This window comes from Cnephaeus nilssonii (genome assembly GCF_951640355.1).
Source record: "Cnephaeus nilssonii genome assembly, chromosome: 13".
Taxonomy (NCBI): Eukaryota; Metazoa; Chordata; class Mammalia; order Chiroptera; family Vespertilionidae; genus Cnephaeus; species Cnephaeus nilssonii.
The window spans coordinates 79,510,622-79,524,359 of record NC_137084.1 but is presented as its reverse complement, the minus strand read 5'-3'; positions in this window follow the sequence as shown (position 1 = coordinate 79,524,359).

Genomic DNA, 13,738 nt, shown 5'->3' with positions numbered 1-13,738 from the left:
CGATGGGCAGAGCTGCAAGAGGCCCTAGACGCACTCCGCAGAGCTGAGAATTGATAAAGGGCTGCATTATTATTTTCCTGAGTATTTAAAAAATTGTCATCGGTAGGGAACTGGTTGGAAATTGCCCCATTATATTAATTCTTTGCTATTAAAGGTGTGTGAATATGAAATTTGTTAATACCCGAATTTGGTTTGCTAATGTGAAACACGAAGTACAATGTGATAGCTACATAGCACAAAGCACACATCTCCCCAGTCAATCCCACAGAACCTCCGTGACTATGAATCACTCACACTCAAGGGGCAGCTAAAATCTTCTAACTCGAAATTGAACTGCAGGCTCCGCAAAGTCAAGTGGCAAGCACGGCTGCCGGAGGATGCGAGGCTAGGAGGGTACCTTAGAGGGATCATCTAGTCTAATCCCTTCATTTTACAGATAAGCCAACTTAAATCCGTTCTGAAACAAAAGGGACATTAATAAATAAATAAACTAAAGTAAATTTTACCTGTGAGGAAGCTAAGACTCAAAACAGTCAGGTGGCCACTCCATGAGCATGGGGCAGGAGAGGAGTAGAGCCACGACCCGCCCTACCAGCCTCCAGCTCCTTTCTCCGTACCCACCCTCGGTGAGAGGAAGTCAGCAGCCGTAGGCTTTTCTCAGGACAGCAGGCACAGACTGAGGGCCACGTGATAATAGCCAGGCCTCTAGAAGCAGCTGAACGAATCAAAGTTTACAATTAGGAAGCATACATCAGCCAGACTGCCCACCCAGAACAGTTTCCCAGCATGTACCCTCCCCGGCGCCACACAGGAAGTCAAATCAATATTGGAGTTAAATCCTTCCCTCTTCTTAAAGGTTGAACTTGTGAAACTGTAAGGGACAGCAATTGATTAGAACACAGTGCAGGCTTGATGAGCACGGACAACTCTTTAAACTTCTGCACAGACTCCCAGATCCCGCCTTCCCCTGCAGTAGGACGTTAGGAAACGGGAATGGTTGTCTCTCAATGCAGTGAGCAGACAGAGCATGCTGCCCTGCCATTCTGGGGGACTTTTCCAAGTTCCAGCACCTCTGGTCTGTGGAAGAAAACGTATCTATCTCTCTCAGGGAATGATCTAACCCTGGTATACTGTGAAAGGGCCTGAGGAAGAGCCCTGGTTGGCTCTCTCCAGGTTCCCCATGGGGTTCAAGGGTGGCTGGAGACAAGCACCGTCCCCGAGGATGAATTTAGATCCTTCAGAATTTCAAGGACCTTAAACTTCATTTTCTCTCTAAGACGTGAGAGGGGTTGAGACCCCGTTGGGGTCCAGTAAAACAGCATATGCAAATTATGTGACAGCTCACGATAGCAGTAACTGAGAAGGGAGGAGAAGACAGCAAGAGGGTGAACCAAATCTGGAAAGATGGGACAAGTCAAGCCTGAAGAATTCAATCTATAGAAAACACAGTTGCTGTGGCCCACACTACTTCTTACCTCTCCCGTGTCCCACTGGCACCTTTTCCAAATAGAATACCTCTTCAGTTGGTGGCTTTGCTTGGATGCCCAGTTTCCAATGTCTTTCAGAAATATTGTTTATCTGGCTTTGAAGGTCTTATTCTGGGGACATTTCTTATTTTCCTTCTTTCACAAAGAAAGAAAGAACAGCAGCTCTGACTAGGCTGAGGGTGACACGAAAGCCTGATTTTTATGCAATGTTGCAAGTGCCTTTCAGCGACACAATGGCAGGTTCTTTGACAATGTCATGCGGCTATTCAAAACAAGCGGCATGCCAGCCAGGGCCTGGGCGGCTGCTCAGTGCTTGTTCTCTGCAGTGATAAGGCATGTTAGATTTTCCCATTCTATTTGAGAAATAATTCTGGTCTTTTTTAAGTCCCTGCTTTTTTGATTATTTTTTCTTGCCTCTTTGCTGAACAATAGGACCTGTCCTTGTTTGATTCCTTCCGTGATGCCTGTGCGGTAACAACTTGAGAAAGAGAAAAGGGGAGTGGGGACAGGGCAGGGGGTGGGGGAAGAGGAGTGTGATGGCTTAACAGGCCCTGCCAGACGCTGGCCAAGAGAGGGGCAGCGTTAAGGAGGGGCTCGGAGATTAGCACCGATAGTTTTGTTGTGTCAATTTGTCCAGTTCCTTTTGTTGGAAGCCAGGGTATGTAGGAGGATGGGTTAATTACCAGGCGTCCTGCTCCCCTGGCTGGTCTCCCACAGCGAATCCTCGCTCCCTTTAGCACGTGTGCAGCTCCAAGAATGGGCACGTCCTGCCCCTGCTGGAAGCATGATAGGTAAAAAGAGGAAAAGGGAGCCTGGGAGAAGAGTTGGGAGGGTATGAAGTCATCCAGCTTTGCAAATGAAAAGAGGAAGGTCCCAACTACCTTCTATTTCCCAACAGGCTCCTCAGCTGGGATTTGCTGGTTTCTAGTCTCATGGTTTCAAACAGACATGCCCTCCGAGCTGGTGTGTCTGTTAGCTTTTGCTGCATAACAAACCACCCCAAAACTTAGTGACTTAAAACAATCACCATTTCTTTAGATTACGATTCTTCTGGGCAATTCTGGTTGGGGCTGGGTTAGGCTGACCTCACCTGGGCTCGATGATGTGCAGGTGGGTTGGCTAAGGGCTGGCCCAGGTGGCGCCGATTACACCTCTGGCAGTTGGCTGAAGTGACACGTGTCTTTCATAACCCAGAGGGCCAGGTCAGGTGGTTGAGATCCAAAAGCAGCAAGAGGGCAACACCAAAAGCACATGAGCTTTTCCAGCCCTTGTCCAGTCATATGCGCTAATGTCCACTGGCCCCACTTAGGTCAAGGAGTGGAGAAATGGACTCCTGAGATCCTGTGCCCCGGAGGCCAGAGGGGAAGCACCGTGGCCGTTTTCTTCCAACTGCTACAACTCGAGTAGCTCTTCCCCCGGCCGCCTTCCCACACAAAGGCACATACACTTACATTGGATTTACACACCTGGCTCAAAGATTCAGGGAGCTTCCTTCTTGAATCCAGTACCTAATTATGTTTATGCTATTTATTCTTTCTGCGTCTGTACTAACGTGTATCTTTCGTGCTTTTGCTATTTCCTTTTCTCACTTGGCAGATTTTAGGAGCTAGTCTAACTTCCCCATCTTGTGAAGGAGAAAACTGTGGCCCCCAAAATAAAACAGGATATGTGCAGCGTCGCCCATCAGATCAGTGGGATACCTGAGATCCCGGCCCCCATATCCGAGGCCGGCCTCTCGCCCCCACACCGGGCCACTCGTAAGTTATTGTATGCCTTCATCCTAGCACAAAACTGAATGCAAAACTCCTCAAAGCTGTGTGCTTTGTGCCCTGCCTCTGACCAGAAAAGAATTCGGAGTGATTTTTGCACCAAAACACAAAACAGAAAGCAACAGAAACTGGGCAGGCAGGCAGAGCAGAAGATGGTCCCTGGCTCCTGAAATGCGTGCATCGCACCATTTGGGCAGATCTACTCTGGGGTTTTTGGCAGCTAAAGCAAAGGGTGATATTCATTGAATTAGATATTTTTATTTTCAAACACAAGAAAGCATACAAACTCATCTGTTGAGACAATTTCTTTTTGCTGGCACAAAGCCGGAGTAGACATTTACTTGACATATCTCTCCACAGAACACTGAGCAGCAATTTGGACACCGCCCTTCGTTGTTCCAAAGGCACATTTATTCGCTGCGCGGCTCCCCCCACCCTGCAGTGCCCGGCCTGGTGTGCGGCCCACAGTGGGCACCCAATCAATGCCGCCGGCTGATTGGTGAGTGGCGTCAGCTGTTTTCACTCCACACCAGGCATCCAGTCTATAGCCCTGGGTGAGCGTATGGGGCTCTTTGGAAGGCTAAATTAATTGATTTAGTATTGATTGGGCTTCAAACCTCTGTCCAATAGCTCTAGAATTCATTCACAGCTTCATTAGTTGAAGAAGCCCTTCAAATTCCAGTCATATTTCATTTAAGAAGCACAAATTTGTAAATCACTGTGGAGACTGGACCCGAGTTCTCCCCTCTGCTCATTCTTTCACTTTTCTCAATACTTACCTGCCTCCTCCGCCATCCAGGTAGTGGGGAGCCATTGACGTGATCTATGCAAACTAAAAGGCCCATAGAGATTAAAGGGATCTTAGTAATGCTCTTAGACTCTGAACTCAGCTAAACTTTCGATCTTTGGTCTGAGGCCTTGAATATCTGATTCTACCCAAACCCAGGGCATGTGGTAGAGGGGGAAAAGGCTGGAGAGTCTCCACATGACCACACCGCCCCTGCAGGAGCTGAGATGTCCTGGCAGCGCTAGCTGGGTGCGATGCTCCAGGTCCCCCATGTGGGCTATGGGATGCGAGGTCCTCCTGTGGCCACAGCCCGAGGTCCCGCACTATTGCTGCGCTCTGGGGCTTGCTCCCCGAAGGCTGCTGAGCATGTAATTCCCTGGGGCCTGTCCAATATGCAGACTGTGACTCAGGAGGTCTGGGGTAGAAATCTGAGAATCTGCATCCCTAACAAGCTCCCAGGCAAGCCCAGTGATGCTGGTCCAGGGAACACATTCTGAGTGTAACTAGAGATAAAAGGAGGCCTTAGCACACTGTGAGCGGGATTATTTGTGGTGTCAGTGTGCCCAGCTCTAACGGTGTAGTGTGCCCAGCTCTAACGGTGTAGTGTGCCCAGCTCTAACGGTGTAGTGTGCCCAGCTCTAATGGTGTAGTGTGAGCAGCTCTAACGGTGTAGTGTGAGCAGCTTAACGGTGTAGTGTGAGCAGCTCTAACGGTGTAGTGCGAGCAGCTCTAACGGTGTAGTGTGCGCAGCTCTAACGGTGTAGTGTGCGCAGCTCTAACGGAGTAGTGTGAGCAGCTCTAACGGTGTAGTGTGCACAGCTCTAACGGTGTAGCGTGAGCAGCTCTAACGGTGTAGTGTGCGCAGCTCTAACGGAGTAGTGTGAGCAGCTCTAACGGTGTAGTGTGAGCAGCTCTAACGGAGTAGTGTGAGCAGCTCTAACGGTGTAGTGTGAGCAGCTCTAACGGTGTAGTGTGCCCAGCTCTAACGGTGTAGTGTGCCCAGCTCTAACGGTGTAGTGTGCGCAGCTCTAATGGTGTAGTGTGAGCAGCTCTAATGGTGTAGTGTGAGCAGCTCTAACGGTGTAGTGTGCGCAGCTCTAACGGTGTAGTGTGAGCAGCGCTTGTGGGTCACAGATGCCCCTGAACTGCAGAGCATGTGGGTTAAGGAAAGGGTCCAGCTTGAAGAGGGAGTGTTGTTTTCCCTACTTTTACCATAACCAAAGTTCTTCCTGGAATTCAGGGTGTGAAGAGGTAGGAGTGAGGGATTAAACTTGACATTTGACCCCTGGCTGGCTCAACTTAAGGTCTGAAGGAGGTAGGCTGTTAAGCAATCTGTTTACCAAGCATCTTCACGCACACTCTCCCACTCAGTACAACCTGTGGCAGAAACGTTTCTTCTAATTCCTGTTTACGGATGACAAAAGCAGAGATTTGGAGAAGTTAAGCATGCATCCTAAGGCGATTCAGTCAGTAAAGGGCAAGCCAAGCTCAAACTCAGGTCCTGGGCTCCAACATCGACATCTTTCTAGGACTCTGTGAGCTCAGAAGTCAATGAGCCAGACACTGGCTGAGCGAGGAGCTCCGGCCTTGGAGCCAGCAGACATTGACAGCCCGGGGAAAGTTCTCTCTCCCCACGGAGGAGAGAAAGGGCCCAAGTCAGCTCGACCTCCTTCCCCACGCCAAGGCCAGCTACCTGTGCGGCCCAGGCACAGCCTGGCACCTGCATGTCACCAGGAGAAAAGGGGAATGGGGTGTGAGTGTCATCAGTTACTTAGGAAACTGACAGTCTGGGGTTTTGCTTAACAACTAGTTCAAATATGTCATTGGTTTTTATTACTTGTTAAGTCTGCTGTTCGACATAGGAACTTTAGCATGAACAATCTAAGATTTATGTATGGATCAGATGGATCCTTAAATTTCCTAAGTGCTTCAAGTATACACATTTTAACTTGAAAAATTACCAGGTTTGTTTAAAGAAAAAATTTCCAACATAAAACACGAAGCTCATTTGAAGAGAAATATTCTCCAATGGAGTGAACCAGGCTGTCATAAAAAAGTTAAACCAGGCATAAAGGAAATGTCAGATGTGTGGGAGAACCAGCTGTCTCTCCTCTTTTTTTTAAATTTCTATAACCTAGATCACATTGCAGAGTGCGGAACGTCTGGGGCTGGGCATCGGCAGCGGGAGGCCAGGAGAGTGCGCCCGATTCTCCCGGGGGAGGCTGAGCATATCCTGGAGAATAGAGGGTGCTTTTTTTCACTTCTAAATAAAGCACTCTAGAGAGGCCCATTTATAACTGGCGAGGAATTACTCAAATAAGAGATGCTGTCAGCTATTTATTTTAAAAGCTTTTTTTTTTTTTTCCTGAAGGAGAAAGAGAAAAAAAAACAACAAAAAAAACCTTCCATTTTTTCCCATGTCCTTTCAAAAGGTTTATGAGTGAATTCTTTCCTGGCTTTATTTTCCTTCTTAAAAGAGGAGTCAGCCTCCTGGCCCAAGGATTATCTCTGTTCCTCTGCCTCTCTCTTCTCTGCCCCCAGCTGAATTATCCGTCCACCTTCCAAGAAAAAGGAAAGCGGAGTCCTGGACTCATGAAGTGGGTTAGGGATGCAGATGTTGTAGTGCGTGTTTCTGGGGTGCAGGAGGGATTCTTAAATAAATAACACCCAGCTGGAAAGAAGAAAGGAAAGAAGAGATCGAGACAATAAAAGCAAAACAAAAAGGGAGAAGCAGGATAGAAGAAACTAGGAGAGATGGGCTGGAGCGGGTAGGAAGGGAGGGGAGGGGTGCCCTGGGCTATGGAGCAATGTGGGCTTGGGGAGGGGCCAGGCTTCCAGCTCCTGTGGCCCTTTAAGCAGCCTTCCCCTGTGGTGTCATTTCTAACCGCGTGCCTGAGCTGTAGACTCAAAGCCAGGAGCATGGGTGCCATTCAGTGTTGGTTCAGCACTTCCTTTTGCAGGAAGGTCTGGATGGAGTGGGGTGAGGCATACCAGATAAACAGGTGTCAGGTCCAGCCTGACGATTGAACCGGGCTGAGGGTAGGGAGGTGGGAATTGAGAAATAGAAAGAATAAGAGAAATAAAAGCAAGAGAAACAACAGCGGGGTCAGGAGGTCCAGAACTCTCGGGGAGCTCTGGCGACTTTTATTAGTAATACAGTGCTTTTTATACATAAGACACTAAGCAGGGAATCAATCACAAGGAAAACATTCTTTGTTTCTCTAAAATCACTACTGGAGGGATAAGTTGAAGGACAGGTCTCTTGTTACAATAAATCTCACTAGTTGGATACATATTTCTTGGTAAGCCATGGAAGTAGCTCTTATCCCACTGATAGCAGTCATATAAACAAACCCTGGGAAAGCTCTGTAGGCAGGGGCTGCTCTCGTTATACTGATTAAATTGCCATCCAAACAGGCCTGGGAAATCTGTGTGGGTAGGGTGCCAGCCTTGCTAGCCCCTACAGGTGCAAGGACCGGGTCAACTTATATCTGGCTCCCACAAACAGGGAGGGTTTGTGTTCATTATAATGCTGGGTCTTTGCTGGATACGATTGGAGAGGCACACTTTATTCAATGGCAATGCTTGTTTGTTTGTTTATATCTAAGGCATATTTTTATTAAATGTATTGGGGTGACATTGGTTAATATGATCATGTAGGTTTCAGTTATGGGTGTCTATGTTACAAGATCTGTATATCGTACTGTGTGCCCACCACCCAAAGTCACATCTTCTCTCATCACCATGTACTAGGACTCCTTTCACGCCCTGTCTTCCCCTTGGCAACCACTACACTGCTGTATGTGTCCTCGAGTTTCAGTTTTATATCCCACATCTGAGTGAAATCATATGGGTCTTAGCTTTTTCTGACTGACTTATTTCACTTAGCATAATGTTCTCAAGGTCCATCGATATTGTTGCAAATGGCGCTATTTCATCCTTTCTTATGGCTGAGTAGTATTCCACTGTGTGTATGGACCACATCTTCTTTATCCAGTATGCACGGAACTCTCTAGGTCCTGACTCCTGGTGACCCCCATGACCTTGTGCTCTTATCCAGTACTCTATCGCAGGGCACTTTGGCTGTTTCCATGTCTTGGCCACTGTGAATAATGCTGCAATGAACACAGGGGTGCAAATATCATACGACTACATATTTTTGAGTTTACACCCAGGAGAGGGATTGCTGGATCATATAGTAGCTCTATTTTTAATTTTTTTGAGGAATCAACAGACCACTTTCCATAGTGGCTGCACCAGTTTGCATTCCCACCAGCAGTGAATGAGGGTTCCCTTTTTCCACAACCTCTCCAATACTTCTTATTGCTTGTCTTGTTAATAATGGCCACTCTAACATGTGTGAGGTGGTATCTCATTGTAGTTTTGATTTGCATTTCCCTAATTGCTAGTGAGGTTGAACATCTTATATAATAAAACCCTAATAGATAAATCAACCAAATGACGGAATGACTGGCAGAATGACCAGTCGCTATGACGTGCACTGACCACCAGGGGGCAGATGCTCAACACAGGAGTTGCCCTCTAGTGGTCAGTGTGCTCCCACAGGGGGAGCACCACTCAGCCAGAAGCCGGGCTCATGGCTGGTGAGGGCAGCGGTGGTGACAGGAGCCTCTCCCACCTCCACTGCAGGCAGGTGGTAAGAAGCAAGAGGTCCTGGACTGCGAGAGCCCCGGACTGCTAGAGAGATGTTTGACTGCCGGCTTAGGGGGGATTGGGCCTAAGCCAGCAGGCGGACATCCCCCAAGGGGTCCTGGACTGCAAGAGGGTGCAGGCTGGGCGAATTTCGTGCACCGGGCCTCTAGTCTTTTCATATATCTTTTGGCTGTTCGTATGTCTTCTTTGGAGGAATGTTTGTTCAGGTCCTCTGCCCATTTTTTATTGGGTTGTTTGTTTGTTTGGTATTGAGTTTTATGAGTTCTTTATATATTTTGGAAATTAAATCTTTGTTTGAGCTACTGTTTGTAAATATCATCTCACCTGGTTGGCTGCCTCTTTGTTTTGTTGTCAGTTTCTTTTGCTGTGTGGAAGCTTTTAAGTTTGATATAGTCCCATTTGTGTGTGTGTTTTTTTGCCTTTACTTCCTTTCCTTGGGGTCAAATCAATATTTTTATCATGATCAATATCACATGATAATACCATTCATTAACCTTAATTTTTTTTTTGTTTACGCCATGTCTACATTGTGCCTTTTGCACACCACCCTCTCCCACACCCTGCCTGGAATTGCACAACACAGCAGCCCTGCAAGGTTCCCATGTGGGTCTGTTAGGTCCAAAGCCCTTGTCCTTTTCACTATATTACATTGGATATGCGGTCAGAACAGCACAGAAAAGATCAGAGTTCAGTCCCTCACTATCTACTTCACAGCACTGTTACGTTAGAAATAGGTGTGATATGTAACATACCTGTAACAGTTCCTGGCATAGTTATTCGTAGCATTGTGAGCTACCATAGGTTAGTGTGAAGTGCAGCGGGATTAGCCTCCACCTGAGATCTGGCACCTTTTCTCCAGGAAGGCCTCGGACTAAGCCAAAGGGCCCCCATCTCTTCGGGAGAGGCCGTGCTCTGGGCTCTGCTCCACACAGCCCAGCAGTAGATGCAGCTCCTTGCCTTCTCATCCTCCCCAGCTGGTCTGCCCCGATGCATAAGTAGGGGCTGTGAGGGGGTAGAATCCGTGGGAGGAAACCCCAGGCTCCTGAGTTGGCCGGCACCACTGTGTGCACCACACACCTCCAGGGGCACCATCCCCACCAAATACAGTATGCACGGACTCCTCTGGATCCTGACTCCTGGTGACCCCGTGACCATGTGATCTTAGACAAATTAGTTCCTTCCTAATCCTCAATTTCTTCACCTGGAAGACGGGGTATGACGCCACCTCTCTCAGGATCGCTGTGAGGGGAAAAGGAGACAGCATTTAAGTGGCTGAGCATAGAACCCGCACAAGTAGGAGCTCAGTCATGTCAATGATTATTTTTGGAGCCTGGACAGAGAGGAGGTGCCCCAAAGATGGTTGCTGATCAATGGACTTCTCCCCCAGAAAACCTGGGTCGTGGATCTTCCTCCAAAGAATTCTGCAGGAACAAGCCACCTTTGCTAGGCAGCGGGGCATGTTGCCGCTGTCAGCACCGACAAAGGGAGGCAAGGGGAAGGGAAGAATGGGCGATGCAGAAAGGAAGAGGCTCATGAAAGACCATGCATCACGCGTGTTTGTCTGGGAGAAAAGGCTTCCTGCGGGGAGGGCTGCCCTTGTGTGTCTCTGCTCTCCCGGCAACGCGCCCGACACGGAGCAGCTGCTCTTGTTGCTGCTGCTTGCTCACCCGCCACATCACCACCGGCCGAGGCACTCAGGGACCTGCTGCCCAGGCCTGGACCTTAAATGCGTGGTCACCCTCGGTGAAGAGAGAAATGCTCACCATTTGCAAAGGCGAAAACAGCTCTTGTCTGGGAGTCAGATGACTGGCATCCAGGACTGGCCGAGCACTGTCTCCTTGGGCACACAGCTTCTTGGCCTGGGTTACTTGTCTCTGCACAAAATAGCCAGCAAATCCTCTACCTGCCTTAAGAAGCTCCAGAAAACTTCAAATGGATAACATATAGGAAAGCTTTGGGACATATACTGAACTACTCAAAAGCAAAGGGAAAGGATTATAAGTACAGTACATTTAATAATTATTAATTACTAGTAGCCCTGTGCACGAATCCATGCACCAGTAGCTCTCTGTGGGGCCTAGCTGCTCTGCGCCCGCTGCCCAGAGGCTCTCCGTGGACCAGAGGCCCTTCTGTGGCTGGGCGCGGAATGCTTGCCTCGCTGCCACGGCAATGAAGCAAGCATTCCTCCAGGCTGCTCATGCTGCCTGCTCTCAGCAGCTGTCCCCCAGGACTGGGGGACTCTGGCGGGGCTGAGAGGACTGGGTGCCGCCATCTTGTGGCTATGGGTGCCACCATATTTGTGATCAAGTGATGGTTAATTTGCATATTACCCTTTTATTAGATAGGATTATGTACCCAGCAAGACAAGTGGGCCTTACATTTCTCCATGCACTGCCCATCTGCTCTTTGAAAAGAGGATATGTAAGCTGATGTTAAAAGGCTTTATGAAAAATGGAGAAAAGCATTGTGAGTAGAGGGGGGAGTATGTGCAAGGCCCTATGGGCAGGAGCTCTGAGTGTTGGAGGAGCTGGCAGATCAGTGTAGTTGAACCAGGAGCATGTGCAGTTGGAGAGAGAAGTGATTACAGCAGATGCTCAATAACATCTGACAAAGGAATGAAAGAGTCTGTAAGTCAATGGTGTTGCTGAGGGGTCTCTGTAACACCACTGCTGCCCCAATAACCATATCTTGGGCATTCTGGGGGCAGCCCCCTCTCCTGTCAGAGACCCCTTCCAAGCTCCGCCTGCTCCCTAATGGTCCCAGGGCAGCTGGGAGCTCTGGCTTTCACACCGGGCTGACCTGCGTGCCCGTCCTTCCCTCCTGTGTGGCTTCCCCGGGGGCACCGCGTACGCTTATGAAACCTGAACATGTCACTCACCAGCCCCTCTGGCCTCACGCAGCTGTGGATCAGGAGCCACTGTTCCTACCTCTCCTTTCTGTCCCTGCACACCACCAGCAAAGGCTGGCCTCCCCTGGCACGCCCAGACCTCGCAGGTAGTAACGAGGCCAGGGCCGGTGTTAAGCTCAGATGTCAAATAGAGTGACCAGGGCTTCCCCACACGCAGAGAGCGCCTCGAGCGTCTCCGTCTACAAGGTCGGCCTGTGTGTAACACTTCATTAAATTGCTCAAACGCTGAGCCGTGTCTTTAACCAATGTCTTTAATGCCCTTCTCTGCAGACTTAATAGAGGAACATTAGCATACCTGTCAAGTTCCCCATTTAAACTTCGAGCCAAGTGAAGTTTAAAGGGCCTCCTTCAGCCCACAGTGGATTCAGCTTCAAACTTTGGTTGAAGGGAAAGGAGCAGGAGGGGAACCCTCGGTGGGTCTGTGTGATGGAGTAGGAATGTTCTCTAGATTGCAACCTCCTCCAACACTCTCCACCTGCCTCCAGGACGTGTGCCTGGGTTACGAACAGTGGGAGGTACGAAGAGACCTTTCCTGGGTACATGTGTAGACCAAATGGAGCCCCCAGAGGTCAATCGGTCCATTCCTCTGCCCCCCAAAAAGCGTGCTGCCCGGAGCAGGGCATTGAGACACTCTGGGTGGACGTGGGACCGAGGCAAAGAGTGGTGCGGAGGAGAGACTCCTGGTCCTGGTCGCACGGCCAGTACAGAGCATGTCAAGTGCCACGGAGGCTCCCCTTTCCTGAGCAGCCTGGATGGTGCAGTGGCCAGCCCCGCGCGCATGCATGTGGACAGCCGCAGCTCTGCTCTCTGCCCTGCTGGGGAAGGGGAGGGGGGGAGCCATGAGGAAGCAGCAGGCGAGGGCCAGAGAGAGGTCCAGCAAGGCCTTGCCAGCCTCAGAATGGAGTTGCTGTTCTCAGAGCTCCCGGGCAAGAGACTAAAACAGCAAACTCGTAACAGGGCCTGTCTGCTGCCCTGGGACACACGGAGGGAGGGCTTGCGAGAATATGCTGATGGGGAGGCGCCCCTCCGCTGTGAGGAGAGGGGAGTGTCCATCTTGGACACATGAGATCTTGGATGGAACAGAGCCGGCACTGGGCCTCAGCAAACCTCACCTGAGGAAGGGGTTCAGCTGTAGGTGGGAGGTCAGCTCTTATGGAAGTGGAGTGAAAGGGCTTGAATACAGGCTCAGTGAGAAGCCTTGGTGGGAGTTGGGAGTCGGGAGACGGGATAATGAATGTGCCTCCGTCATTAAACCGCTGATCCTTAATTACCCCCCAGACATCGCATGATGCGCTACCCAGGCAAAATGAAATTGCTTTAACTTCCCCACCAAGTTCTAGTTTTAAACAAATTACTTGTGTCAAAACTACTTACCACAGTGAGTAATTTTTAGATATTTGTTGGAATTCATAACATGCTTTAATTAGTGCCAGCTAATAAAATCCTCTTGTAATTAAGCGCATGTATATCCCTTGTTGTTATCTATTTTAAATTTTTGCTTACGATATTTTAAAAAATGATTTAACGCCTGACTTCCAGAATGTGTGCACGTGAACGCAGGTGTGTGCCTTTGTGCGCGTGTGCCCCAATGTCACGCTGCAATGCGACACCCTTATCATTAGGCCCCACTTAATTATTAATGCCGCAATTACGGAGAAGGGAGTTGCTCCTCCAAACGGGAAACTTGATCCCTGGAGCAGACTGGCGCTCTCCCCGGGGTCCCAGGGGCAGGCCCAGCAGCGGGACTCTGCCTGATGCCCTTAGGGAGTGAGCGGGTCTGTGAGGAGCCTGCTGGTTCCCTGACATGCTCCTGAGAGGCTCCGAGCCAGCGAGGATGGCGGCCGTGACAGTTCCCTCAGCCGAGACACCTGTCACTTGGAGATCAGCATTTTAACTACCCCTTGCCCCTCCAAAAAAAAAAAAGGAGGACACCTTAATTTAGCTTCTGATTGGCTTGAGAGCTGTCAGAGTGACAACCTGTCGGTGTGAAAGGGGCCTGAGCTGGTTCCCAGGCTGGCTTTGTGTGCATTATGCCTCCGCTTGCTCCAGAAATGGCAATGCAGAGGCCGCTGCGTGCGCCCGCCTCCCCTCTTCCCGCTCGGCCTCTTCCCGC